The sequence below is a fragment of the Balaenoptera ricei genome, chromosome 9 (assembly GCF_028023285.1).
Source record: "Balaenoptera ricei isolate mBalRic1 chromosome 9, mBalRic1.hap2, whole genome shotgun sequence".
Taxonomy (NCBI): Eukaryota; Metazoa; Chordata; class Mammalia; order Artiodactyla; family Balaenopteridae; genus Balaenoptera; species Balaenoptera ricei.
In genome coordinates, this window is record NC_082647.1 from 91,588,307 (window position 1) to 91,602,576 (window position 14,270).

Consider the following 14,270-nt stretch of genomic DNA (forward strand, 5'->3'; position numbering starts at 1 on the left):
AAAAGAAGGAATACTCAGCAATGTAGTTTATGATGCTATCATACTCTTAATATCAAGGCTCCAGAAGAATAGAATGAAAAAGGGAAATTATGAGGTAATGTTACTAATAAACTTAAGTACAACAATTCTAAGCAAACAATAGCAAATCTTAATCTAGTAATTTAAAAGAAAAGTGTTGTTAGAAACAATGAAGACGTGCACATCACTTCTTAACATAGAGTAACTTTTTTGAGATTACTAGGTGACTCATAAGTTTGAAAAGTTGCCCATCACAAGTCAAGCTAATATTAGCATATTAACCATATGCTAATAGACCTTTGCCCACATCCTTAGTAGTTCATATAAAATAACATCTGACATAGAGGTGGTTCTATTTGAAACAGATGATGCATCATAATTTTTCTGGCCTTTCCTAGGAATTTTTTTCAAAATCAATTAATATAGTACATCATAAAACTGATTAGAAGAGAAAAATCAAGTAATAACAATGAGTAGAGACATATTAGATTTATCAAAGGGGAAAGCTAATCAATGTCCAAGCACATTTTGAATAAATATAGTATAATTCTATATAGGTAGGGATGTTATATTAGGACAGTTCAAAATAGGGGATATATATAAAGGACTTTAAAATCTAGAATACTTTCATAATGTCTTCCTTTGTGAAGTTCCAGGATAAAATATTAGAAAAATTATAATTAAGAGAGAAAGAGGGCTTCCGTGGTGGCACAGTGGTTGAGAATCTGCCTGCCAATGCAGGGGACACGGGTTCGAGCCCTGGTCTGGGAAGATCCCACGTGCCGCGGAGCAACTAGGCCTGTGAGCCACAGCTGCTGAGCCTGCGCGTCTGGAGCCTGTGCTCCGCAACAGGAGAAGCCCGCGCACCGCAATGAAGAGTGGCCCCCGCTTGCCGCAACTAGAGAAGGCCCTCGCACAGAAACAAAGACCCAACACAGCCAAAAATAAATAAATAAAAAAAAAAAAAAAAAAAAAGCTGTTCGAGTACTTATGAAAAAAAAAAGAATACAGTAGTTCCCCCTCATCAACAGGTGATGTCTGAAACTGCAGATAGTACCAAGCCCTACATACACTCTATTTAAAAAAAAAAAAAAAAGAGAAAGAGATGGGTTGACAGCAACACCTGTGTATTTGTACCATTGAAAGAATATTGATACATAGAGTTTTTTGTAGTCCTTTCTGTTCACTGTTACTGAAGGTTCTTTTTGAACTTCACTGTTTTTACTCATTTTGAAATTATGAGGTGAAAATAACTAACATGTTTATGGAACGTTATAGGTTACAAAGCTATGTAAAATACATTGTTTTATTTAATCCATAAAATGATTCTGAGAAGTAGATCTTATCGTTATCCCTATTTTACAGCCAAGGCGAAAAGAGTGAGAAAAGTGTAGTATATGAAATACTACAGACAAGTCAAGTAAGATGAGGAATGAGAATTAATAGTGAATTAAACAACCTGAAAATCACTGGTGACCTTGACCAGAGAGTTTCTGAAGGGTGGTGGGTTTACAAAAGAACGGGAAGAGAGAGATTGGAAGTGGACAGAATACGAATCCCTCAAGGAGCTTTGCTGCAAAGGGGGAGCAAAGAAATGCTGTGGCAGTTAATGGAATATGTGGAATCAAGAGCAGAGTTTTACGTTTTTAAAATTGGAGAAGTAATGGCATGTTTGCATGACGACAATGGAATCAATGGAGGAGGAATCAAAACATTGATAAAGTAGGAGAGATGAGAGCATTTAGGGCCCACTTGAGGATTACTGCCCCGAATTAAAGTCTGGCCAGTCAGCAATGCTGTGTATGTTTCCCTCATTCAGCTGCACTAGCTTAGCCTAAAATGGGCAGTGTTGGGTTTAAATGAGGTGTGGCTTTACCAAGTCATTAGTACAAAGCGGCTAAGTCTTATAAATCCTTTGCCCTGTCCTTGTAAGTAAGAATACATCACTTACAATAATAATTAATGATAATAACAATACAATATTAACAATGACAATAATAAAGTCACCACCACTACCATCACCTTTAAGCACTGCTTCCAAATACTGTTCCAGCACCAAAATACATTATCAGTAGTCCTTGCAAATATTCTATAAAATGGGTGTTATCCACATCAGGCTACAGAAGAGGAAACTGAAGCTCAGAGGTAGTAAACAGTAACTCCAAGTCTTTTAGACTCCAACATCCATGATGTAAACTGCCTGCCATAGTATTTGGAACATAGTAGGTTTTCAGAAAAAGACAGCTCTTATTATTTAGTTATATCTGCTACATCATTTTCCTAGAGGGCATCAGGAAGAATGCAAAGAATTCTGCCCAATAAATGCTTTAAAATGCCAAGATACTGTAGAGTTGGGCACTGTTTTTACCGGGCACGATCAAGTTGTTAGTTGATAGCATCAGGCTAGGTGACCAGGGCTCGCTGGTCTTCTTTGCTTCTACTCCAGATCCAAACTGAAGAAGCCCCGTCTTTTTGTATGACTGGTTCTCTATTTTCATTGACCTTCTATATTTCTCTTTACCTACTGCACCAAGACTTTAGCAATTCCAATTAAGTGACATGACATAAAGAAATGGCAAAGGTACCTTTTTCAACTCCTTCCAGGAAGGGGCTACTCCATACAGAACTCAAATGTATGAAAATCCATATCCACTACCTGAGAGGCTCCTGCTTCCATTTCACAACCTCAGCAAAATGACCTCTTTATAGGCAGAGATTCATCAAACAGATCTATGAAACTCACCACTCTTTCTAAGGAGGGAGGGCAAGTAAGTCACTTAAGAGTTTAAATTAGGGCTGTTTCAAAAGACAAATAATCCTGTTGAAAAACAACAAATTTACCCTTGAAATAATTTCTTCCAGAATGGAAGGGAGAGGAGGGGTGGTGGGTGGAGACAGAGGCCTGGTGTCCCGGCTGCAGTGGAAGGCTCTGGAAGACCAGGCGGAGTGAGACCGCACAGAGTGAAGCCCAGGGTCACAGACCTGTCGGAGCTTCTGTTGTTAGTTCAAGTCCTGCTCTGTGTCAGCTCTGACCAACAGGGTTCCGCATGCAGAGGCCTCACACCCGGCACTTCAGACCCGCTTTCCTAGTGCAAAATGGCTGGGCCGACACCTCAGCTCGCAGGGCCCGGTGCAGAGTCCGCGACATAGAGCCTGACCTCCAGCCAACACGGCCCTCGAGAGCTCCGCCCCCTCCCTCCCGCTGACGCTGACGCTGACGCTGACGCTGACGCTGACGCTGACGCTGACGGGATCCCTATACAGCAGCCCCGCCCACAGCCTGCAAGGGAGCGCACGCTCTCACCTCTCCATTCTCTGATTAAAATATAAAGTTTTCCTTTGCTTCTGAACCAAACTCAGTCTCGTTCTGTTGGCTCCAATGACACTGGGCAGGGGGACCCAGGTTGGGGCTCACTCTGGAGGATCACTAACAGAATTTGAGAACATTGTAACTGCAATGAACAGATGTGTGAACCAAAAAAAAAAAAAAGGAAAGAAAAACTTTTCTTCCCCTTTCTTCTTAGGGGAAGAAAAGATTACTTTTAGATGGTTTCTGAAAACGTCAGTAAATTTTCTGTAGAAAAAAGGACAAGATGTTAATAAATTGGGAAAGAATTTTTGAGCACATGCTTTTCTTAACACAGTTCTAAAAGCAAAAATATTCAACAGGGGATCCGGTGAGGGGAGTATGGGGAGAAGATAAACCTTGGAATTACTTTGAACTGTTCTGTAATTAGTGTATAAATGACAAAAAATATTAAATATCATTATAACAGCTTCCAAATACTCAAATATTCAGTTCACTCATTTAATTTTTTTCTACTTGATTATCTTCTACCATAACAAAAACTCCATTCCTGGATCTTGTTTTAGAACTCCAGATTCTTAAAAAATATAAAAATTTAAAAATTGATTGAAATAATTCATTTCTTCATTGATAGCAGATTTCTAAAAATGTTTACTTTTCATATTTATTCAAATAAAGTAAGGTTTAATGTTAATAAATTTTATGAAATATGTGACTCTTCATATCTTACTGTTTTATAACTCTAGAAAACATACAAGAAATCTTTTAAGAGAAAGTAACACCTTTCATTTTAAAAACAACAGCAACACACACACACAGGATAATAAAAACATTTTCCTACATGGTATTAAATTAAAAAACGGAAATGTTCACAGGAATTTTCTTTTACTATTATGAGATGAACATATGTGATAATGGACATTTAGAAGCAAAAATAAGAAAGTAGACAGTGCTATTTCTAGAGAATGTAGCTTTTCCATTTGTATATTAAGGATGTATTTAAGTTTCAAATCAAAGACATGAGATCACTAATTAAAATATTTTACAAAGTAAGTGTCAACTGAATTCTATCTTCATATTAATTACAAAAACTGCTTAAAATGGACATAAGAAAATAAAGACAGTTATTATGTCTTAGTATAGCATTTTTTTCAGGAAGCAAAGAGGTGGGGAAATAAAAGACTTTCTTTTAACCTAAGTCTCAAAAATAAAGAAAAATGCTCATTGATATCAAAAGCCAAAGAGTGAATTTTAAAATGGTCTCATCTCATAAGAATTGATAAAGAAGAGGTGAATTTCATTTGCAGTTGATGTGATTATATATCTGGAAAATTTCAAAAAGTAAATGGAAAACTACCACAATAAGTGAATTTCGTGAAGTAGTAAGTTATAAAATTAATATATGGAAATCGATAACCTCCTTATATTAAACCAGAAAATGTGTGTATTATAAACTCTATATAAAGAGGCAAAATCTTGCTTATAATTAGAAAAATGCAAATTAACCCTTCATTAAATACCATTTTTCACCTGTGGATAAAAAAAGTCAAAGTTTGAAAACATAACATCACTGATGAGCCTCTGAGAAAAAGGCACATTGCAAATAGGAAATTAAAATAGATTTTAGCACTTAACAGATGTCAAAAAAGCCAGTAAAATCCCTTTGACATTAGCAATCACACTTCTGGGGATCCATTCCAAAAGCACACTGAGACAAATGTAGAAGTATATGCCAGGGCAATTCATTGTAAGAAGCCACTTTTAGATGGCAACATGTATCAGTCAACTATTGTCACAATAATTTTGTGTAACAAACCACAACAAATCTCAGTGGCTTACAAAACACTCATTTATTTTCTGCTCCTGTTTTTGCTAGCTAGCTGGGAGTTTCATAGACACATGTGGCCTTGGCTCCAGATCACAGGTGAGTAGAGGTAGATTGCCCAGGCTTTTGTTGGACTACTGGGCTACATGGGGCAGATGCACAAAAGAGCAAGCCCAGAACACATTAACTTTTCTCAAGCCTCAGCTTGCATCAGGTCCACCAATATACTCTTTACCAAAGCAAATCACCAAGACAAAGCCAAAAATCACTGTTTGGTCAGTATACATTATATACCATGAGGAAAGGATATGGACTTAATATTACTGTGGGAGAGTAAAGAATCAGGACTATAAGTTGTTCTATTACTCAACCCAAATTTTCATCAACACGGAACTTGTTGAACAAACTATGGCATATCCAAAAACTAGGTAACTATGAAGCTATAACAAGGAATAACATAGTTCTATGAAAAAAATCAAGTAATGAGAAATTTTATATATTGCACTTCCCATCATGTCTAACTACCAAGCTGTATTACAGCTATAACACAAAAAATGTAAATATGACTCAGGTTACCTCAGGTCTCAATTTATATTTACAACATAAAACTATGCTTACTCTTGTTTAGTTTATAGCTCAGTGTTTACACAGCACAAGAAGAGAAAAGAAAGAATAGTGTGGGTGGGAAGGAGGGAGAACATGTTTCAGGAAACTTGGACCATAATTCTGAAAGGAATTGAGCCTAAATTGCTGGCTGACCTTAGACAAACTCCTGAGAGCTCTCAAGGCTGAGCATTGTTTTAGGTACAGTAAAGTTTGGTTTGGTCTGGTTAAAAGATCTTATCAGCCATACTTCCCTAGTTATGCACATTATTCAAATTCAGGATATCCTCTGCTATCCTCTGGGACTTCTTGATGACTTAACTGTCAGCCACTGCCACTATTTACCTTCCATCCTTAAGCCATTCTTTTTTCTCATTCAGAACAGCAACACAGAGAAAAGTACCATAAAAACTCTTTTCCTTACTAGGTGCTTCAGCCTTGTCCATCTCTATGTGGATTTCTTAGTTTTCTCCCCATCTTTCTGTAATTCTTTTTTTTTTTTTTTTTTTTGTCTGTAATTCTTATATTGAGACAATTGGATTCTCTCTCTTCCTTTGTTTCTATATCTCCACCAGTGACACTTTCTCAGCTCATCAACAATCCCAGTAACAGCATAAACTACACTCTTAGCAAGACAGAGAAAGTGGAAATGATTAGAGACTGCACTAACTGCAAGTTCCCTAGATCAGGGTTTCCTGTAAGAAGCTGTGCACCAAAACTATTGATACCAGGGAAACTTTCAGAAAGTTTCAATTCTGGTCTTTAACTCCAAAGTTTCTGCATTAAAATTTAGTGTAAAAGAGTAACATTTGGTCTTACAGAGTTGAGAACCACTGCTTTAAATAAAAAGAATGGTTGAGTATCTGACAATAGGTTTTAGAACACTGTAGGACAGGGAAAATTCTATTTAGGGAAACAAAAACAAACTTGGCAAGAATAAAAGGACAAGAACTGATACTCTTTTTTAACATCTCCAAAGATGTGTGTTCAATGCAACAGTAATTAATCAAGTGTTTAATATGCTGCTCTGTTCTTATTTGTACCACCGAAATTGTTTTGTGACAGTTCTGACTCATTTTCCTTTGTCTTATCCTGTGGTTCCTGGAGACAGGATGAGAATAAAGTTATCTCTTGGGTAGCTTAAAAAAAAAAAAAAAATCTCCTCACATGAACATATCTGATAGACCTAATTTTCTAACCCATTGCTTTCCTATAAACCCTGCAAATCCAAAATTTAAGCCAGTAGAAGCACAATGTTTGAAATTCAGATTAGTACTATCTTTCATTTCTTTGTTTTTTATAAAGTGTCCTTCCAACCCCATTAGTATCATAATTCACATAATCTTTGATGTATATTTCAACACTCTCTGTTTCCTCTTGCCTATAAAAATGTTTCAGCATTAGGTTATGCTCTGCAGCCGATGTCAAACACAGTTATGCCAGCTGGCTTAATCTATTAAATACTACTCAAAAAAGGGAAAAAGTGAATGAATTCCATCTTCACCTACATATAATTGAAAGTTTTGTGAAGTGTTAAAAGAGTGCCACTCACTTTCGTTTCTTGATGGTAGTCAAATGCTTTATATAAAATAACAACTAGGAACAAAATCTGCTGTCACTGCTCCATTGCTTACCCCAAGTTGACACATACATAGTTACTCTATTTCCTTCAAGAAAAACAGATTTTGTGTTTTTGTGTGTGTGTATGACTACTATTCAGTAAATAGATTTAATATCTAAGGCTTTTAGACCAACTAAGTGCCAGATTCATAATTTTATCATTTATCTTGTCTTTTCTGCAGCAAATCTTTGCCATACTTGAGGCTTCAGTGACTACCTTGAAGTGGATGACTCCCAACATATACCCTCTGCTCACACCTCTTTTCCTGAATTTCAGGACTAATATTTACCAGGCATATCTACCTGTACATTAAAAACTCAAAGCACACAAAGTTAAATAAGAAGTCAGCCTAGATTACCCCCTCAACCTCACCTCCTATTTCCATTTAATTACAAAGCTGTCATTTCCTCCTAAGATTAAAAAAAGAAGAAAAAAAGAGCTTTCCCACTTCTCTATCTCCATCTTGTACCAACTACTGCCAATTCTTCCTTTAACTAGTGAAATAGCCTCCTTGCTAATTTCTGTGTTCCTAGTCTCATTTATCTTTTTCTAACATCTAAATCTGATCATATCAGTTTCTTGTTTATATTTCTTCAATGACCCCCAATGTTAAATAAAGGATAAAATTAACAATGTAAAGGATTTATTTGCATGGCCTGTAAGATCCCTTAGATTCTTGCCCACTGGTACAATAACAGCCCCATCCACCAAGCTCCTCACTTCTGACACTCCAGCAATGCTAATATGCTTGACTTTATCTCAACACTTCTGCCTCTCTCATGCCTCCATGCCTTATATCTTTGTTCCTTCTCCTTTATATGTCATTCAACATACTTCATTGAAAGCAATAAAAATTGATTCTGGGTCATTCAAGCAGAAAGGGAATTTTTGAAAAGTACATCTAAAACCACAGAAAATCACTGAGAAGTCTGGATAATCAAACTCAAAAAAAAAAAAAAAAAAAATGGCAGGAACAGAAGGAGTTGACGCCAGAGATTACAATTCAGCTGCTACCTTCATTGGACCAAGGATGGCACCACTATTCCTGGAGTTGGATATTAGCTTCACTGCTACTGCTACTGCTACTGTCAGGAGGATTTTCCCATTGGTCCGGCGTGTGGGGGAGGGTCTGAATGACCAAGACTAGCCATCTGGTTTATGCTTTATTTGCCGGAGAACTAGGAATGTGAATCTCTCCGGTGGCATTATTTGCTCCTATGTCAAACAGTACAGAATTACCAAAATATAGAAAGAGTATTCAGATGTTAGTGAAACAAACAAACAAAAACCACAATGTGTTAGTTTCCTATTGCTGCTGTAACAAATTACCACAGGCTTAGTGGCTTAAAACAACACCAATTTATTATCCTATAATTTGTGAATGTTAAAAGTGTTGTAACAAATGAGTGTTACTGGTCAAAAGAGTATTACTGGTCAAGGAGTCAGTAGGACTGTGTTCCTTCTGGAGGTTCTAGGGGAGACTGTATTTCCTTCCCATCTCCAGTTTCTAGAGGCTGCCTGATTCCGTGGTTCATGGCTCCACATTACTTCAACCTCTGCTTTTATCATCACATCTCCTTCTCTGGCCCTTTCCTTTTTCTTCTACTTGTGAGAACTAAGTAATCCTACTTATCTCAAGATCCTTACCTTAATCATATATGCAAAGTTCCTTTTACTGTATAAGGTAACATTCACCGGTGTCAGGGGTTAGGAAGTGGACATTTGTGGGGCGGGGGGGACATTAATTCGCCTACCATGAACCAAAACAAAAATAAACATGATTTTTCCTCCATGAAAAGGAGGATTCCTTTCCTCTAGAGGAGGAAATCTGCTAGATCTCCTCAGACAAACCAAGGCATCTTCCTTATAGGCTAAGAGTATATTTGGTACATTTCTATCATTGGTACTCGTAGGATCTCCCAGCTTAGATTACTAAACTGTGAGTGCCATGAGGGCAAAGGCTGTGCCATCTTCAGCTCTGTGTCTCCAATAATAATCACATTATTTGACAGTAGTTATTTTTAAAAATATTAGCTAATTAACAAAGTACTAACCATAGTTAGGACTAAATGTGTTTGTAAATTGAGACCTGTTCTTTGTTTCCTGTTAGAAATGTATTTAACTATATATGGTTTCTAGAGATTGTTGTATCATGGTAAAAAGAGATCAGTGAATTAGTCTGCTCCAAAACCAGTCTTTTTCAAGATGGACAAATATTAACGTTAAATCATATATTCCCCTCCTTGGGTATTAGCTGAAGATTTATTCTTATCTGCTTTTTCCCTATAGGCACCAAAAATTTCAATGTATCTATAGTAATTAAACATCTTGTGAAGTAATTTAACTTTTCATCTTTGGAAAATAGAGAATAGTCTACAAAGTACTATATATTACAAGAAATCCAAGATCTATGATCCTGGAAAAGAATACGAGTTCTCTTACAACTATATTTATTTATAAATACTGTGTTTAAAAAAGAATTGGGTCATGACGTTAAGCAAAAGTCTTAACTTATGACAACTAGATTTCAAAATGTGCTTTTAGGTTTTTTTCCCAACTGCAGGAAAAATTCTCATTTGTATATTATTGGATGCAAAGAAAACAAAATAATATCCTTACAGATTGCTCTAGGTAAGGCTTATTTCATTCAGAGGTTAACAATATTGATATTATAATGATATCAATATTTATTAATAAATATCTCCATGACTTATAGTTTTCTGTGACAAAAATGATAGTTTTTCAATAAAATATTTTGTTAGGTATGTAACATATTGCATAGACTGCAGAATAATGGAAAGGAATGGCACACACTTGATCAATAGCATGAAAATAGAGCAAGTCTGGATAATTTACAGCTAACTAACCATTATTTTTCTGTGCATGTAACTCATCAGCAGAATCAATGGAAAATAACAGGTATTAACGACTACAGAGCCAGGTACCTACCATCTTATTTCAATAACTAGATTAGATTTTGTAATTTAGCTTTGCCTCATCATTTCACTTCTTTGCCAGCCTCATAAGACCAGCCATAAAATGAAAGTGTACTGTTCCCATTAGATGTTTCTGGTAGCAAATAACAGAGTGAGTCACAACGTGAGACATATGGAAAATTTTAAACTCAGCCCCTCCTTGTCTAAACAGTCTATAGATTACAATTGCCTAGTAGGCCAGCAAACAAGCATTATACTTCTACAAATGTAAATTCATAACAAAGTCAATAGATGTTAGTGATTGTAACTGAAGAGAAAATGCAATATAATTACTTTAATTGTAATGGAATAAATTTAATAGCCACTAATTTTTGAGAGACAAAACATTTGCAAAAATCATTTTATTTTGTACATGTAAGTAGGGGATGAAAGACTACCCTCCTAGGCTGTATATCTGGGTCTTTGAAATAAACTGATTACAAGCAGATTAACAAGAGAAAAAGGTATACAAATTTATTAATTTTTAATATTACATGCACAAGGGCATCATGGGGAAAAAAACTGAATACCGAAAAAAAAGGTAAGATTTGAAAGCTTACACAGTTGGTCCTTTCTATCTGCAGGTTTCACATCTGCTGTTGGTTGAATCCATGTATTTGAGCCCGGGGATACGGACCCATGGATAAGGAGGGGAAACTGTGCATCTTACATAAGGGACTTGAGCATTCGTGGAATTTGGTATCTGCAGTGGTCCTGGAGCCAATCTCCCACAATACTGAAACTGAGCAGGACCCTGTGGGTACACAAGCTCCTCTGTGTACACAAGCTCCTGGGCACACAAGCTCCTCTGTGTCCCCTGTTTCTCCTTTGTTAAAGAAAAGGCTTTAGTCTCCTAGGTATACAAGCTCCTCTGTGTCCCCTGTTTCTTCTTTGTTAAAGAAAAGGCTTTAGTCTCCTCGGCCTTACCTGAGTTCCAATGAGCAGGCTTAAGTATTTAATTATTTTAACATAGAATCACAGGACTCCTAGTTCCTCCTGAACGGATACAGATAACAGTCTGATGCATATCTTTGAGTTGTTCTGCAGAAACTAAGAACCCTCACCCAGGTGGAGGATGGTGACTACAAGCTGGAGACCCCAGACTGGCTGGAACCAGAGGTTGATGACTGAGATTCCGAAAACATCACCCTGTTACCTCACCACCAACCAATCAGAAGAAGGTCCATGAGCTATCACTCCTCCTAAGACTCTCTCCCCGAATACCGTCTTTAAAAACCCTTGCCTGAAAGCCATTGAGGAGTTCAGGTCTTTTGAGAATGAACTGCCCATTCTCTTGCTTGGCCCTGCAATAAATTTTTCTCTGCTCCAAACACCAATGTTTCAGTTTGTTTGGCCTCACTGTGCATTAGGCCCAGGGACTTGGGTTTGACAACAATACCAAGGGACTGTTTGTCATCTTAATAGGGGAAGGAGAGGGGAGATGCAGGTCACTTAGGGGAGAGTAAATGATTTTTAGGAAAGATGAATGGTCCTTAAAAGAATAGATGGGAGATATAATAGTTTTTTACAAAGTTTTTGGACTTCTAGTCTCCTTTTCTGTGATAAGAATCAATCTACCCTGGTTGATGAAACTCCTGGTGAGAGGATTTATGGCGCTTGAGTTCCTTTTGGAGGATCAGAGAAGGGAGTTCAGAGAAAGTCTCTCCCTGTATTTGCTGTTTTTCAAGTACCCTCAGCACAAAATAACCAATATACCAAAGCCCCATATTCTGGAGTGGCATGTCCTGAACTCCTTCATTTATCAGTACTTCATTAAACTAGCCCCAAAATTCAGAGTGTTAATAAATCAAGAAAAACTTCGGCTATGCAGATTAGAAATAGGATTCTCCTATAAACGAAATGATAAATGTTTTTGAAATTTTTGAATTTGGAAGTTAAATTCTTTAGGAACTCTACTGATAGCTTAGAAAGAGATTACATCTCTTTCATTACCTTTATATCCTACGTAAATCTAACTGAGCTGCTTTCATTTTCCTTTATCTCTTCATGCTATTTTAAAAGTGTGTGCTTTTTAATGCCAATATCCTCAAGATGAGATTCATATGTCCTCACAGGAGTGGAAAAAAAAAGACAGAAATCAAGACACAGTTTGTAAAATTGGTAATGTAGTCATTTTTTGACTGGCATTATATAGTACAACAGAGCCATTGTTATGTTCTAAGTTGTGCTTTGTCAGTGATATGACCCACCTGAGTTGCTTTTCTGTCATTCCTGTTATTTTCTCTAGGGATAGTCCATCTAAATCACAAGGAGCTCGTTATTAATGTACCTTTGCAAGGACACTTGATAGAGAAAACAGCAGCCTTCTCAAGAAAGCACAATTGTACTCACATTAAGTTAATCTGAAAAGGGTTGAACTTTTCCAAATGAATTATCTGTAGTTAATGGTCCCAAGAAAGCAGAAAATTATCATTTTAGAGAAATCCAGCAAAATGGGTTTTTTTTTATCTTCAAAGAAGATGGGAAGAAAAACTTCACCTGAATGTGGATGTCTAAAGATCTTAATAGTGTGTATGTGTGTGTGTGTGTGTGTGTGTGTGTGTGTGTGTGTTTGTGTCTAAGTCCATTGTGCATCTAATTATTTGGCAAAAACTAACTTACTTCCCTTTAGTTTGGGGTGAATTTGTTAACTAACAGTCAGGATACATAGGCATTCAAACTTCACATACTGCTTCCACAGGCATTATTTTAATTAAATCTCACAAACTTCCTGTGAAATGATATTATGATTTCACTTTTGCAACAGAGAATCTGATGCTCAAAGATCTTATGGTATCTGGCCAAAATATGAATCTTCTAATGCCATTTCCTTTGTTCTTTTTATGAAAGCTCAGCAAGTCTTACTTGTATTGAGCATATGATGTAAAGATCTAAATATGAAAGCCTTGGGATTTCTATTGGGATTTCTATTAGATGTTTATCACTTTTTATTAATAAGTATGTGCAGAACAAAAGAACATTCTTTAATTTGAAACAGATGTCAAATTGTGGGTTAAGAAAATTTTAAAGCCTGGTGTCAAATATTCTAAATGCAACAGAAAGAAAAACTTTATTAAAAAGATATTCCCAACTGAAAATGTAAACAATTTAGCATAATTTTAGGACAAATATAGTTTTGAGTTCCTAATCTAATAAAGAAAGTAAGGTAGACACTATGGGTTAGCTATACAAGAGCCATTCATAACCAAATTTCCCCTTTTCTTCCTCTAATAAACAGGTTGGAATGGTAAAATGCTCACTTTCCCTGACTGCCTTAGAGGACATAACATGAGAATCAGTTTTGCCCAGGAAATGTGAACAGAAGTTGCTGAGTAGGAATTCTGACAAAGTTTTTAAAGGAAAAGATTAAGTCAATCTCCTTGCCTTTAGCTTTTTGCTTTCCCCCTTCGTCCACCTGGAATGTGATGCAATATCTAGGAGAACAGGATCATTTTATGACCAGTGACAAAAGACACATGTACAGAATGGAAATCAGGGAAATGAAAGGATTTGTCTTTGAATAACTACCTCAGGCTCCTTATTCAGTGGAATAGAAAAAGCTCATAGTTGTTGAGCCTGCCTTTATTTGCAGCCAAACAGAATTTTAACAAATACAAAATGTGTGCCTGAAAATTGGGGTGCTGAACAAACAAAAATGAAAATATTGACTTTGCTAAGTGTAAAAGTAGTAGGACCCTGAGAGGTAAAGTCCTAACAATTTCTGGGAAGCAGGGTATTGATTCTTGCTATACAAAGAAAAACATTTGGTGTAACTACATCCTGCTGTAGTCAACATGTTGACTCAGGTTTCAACTCTAAGGGAAATAATAAGAAAATTTAGAATCTTGACCAGTGCCAATTTCAGCAAATTCCCACAAGAAAGGATGGTTCTTCCAGATTTGGTCTGCCAAATTTGCAAAT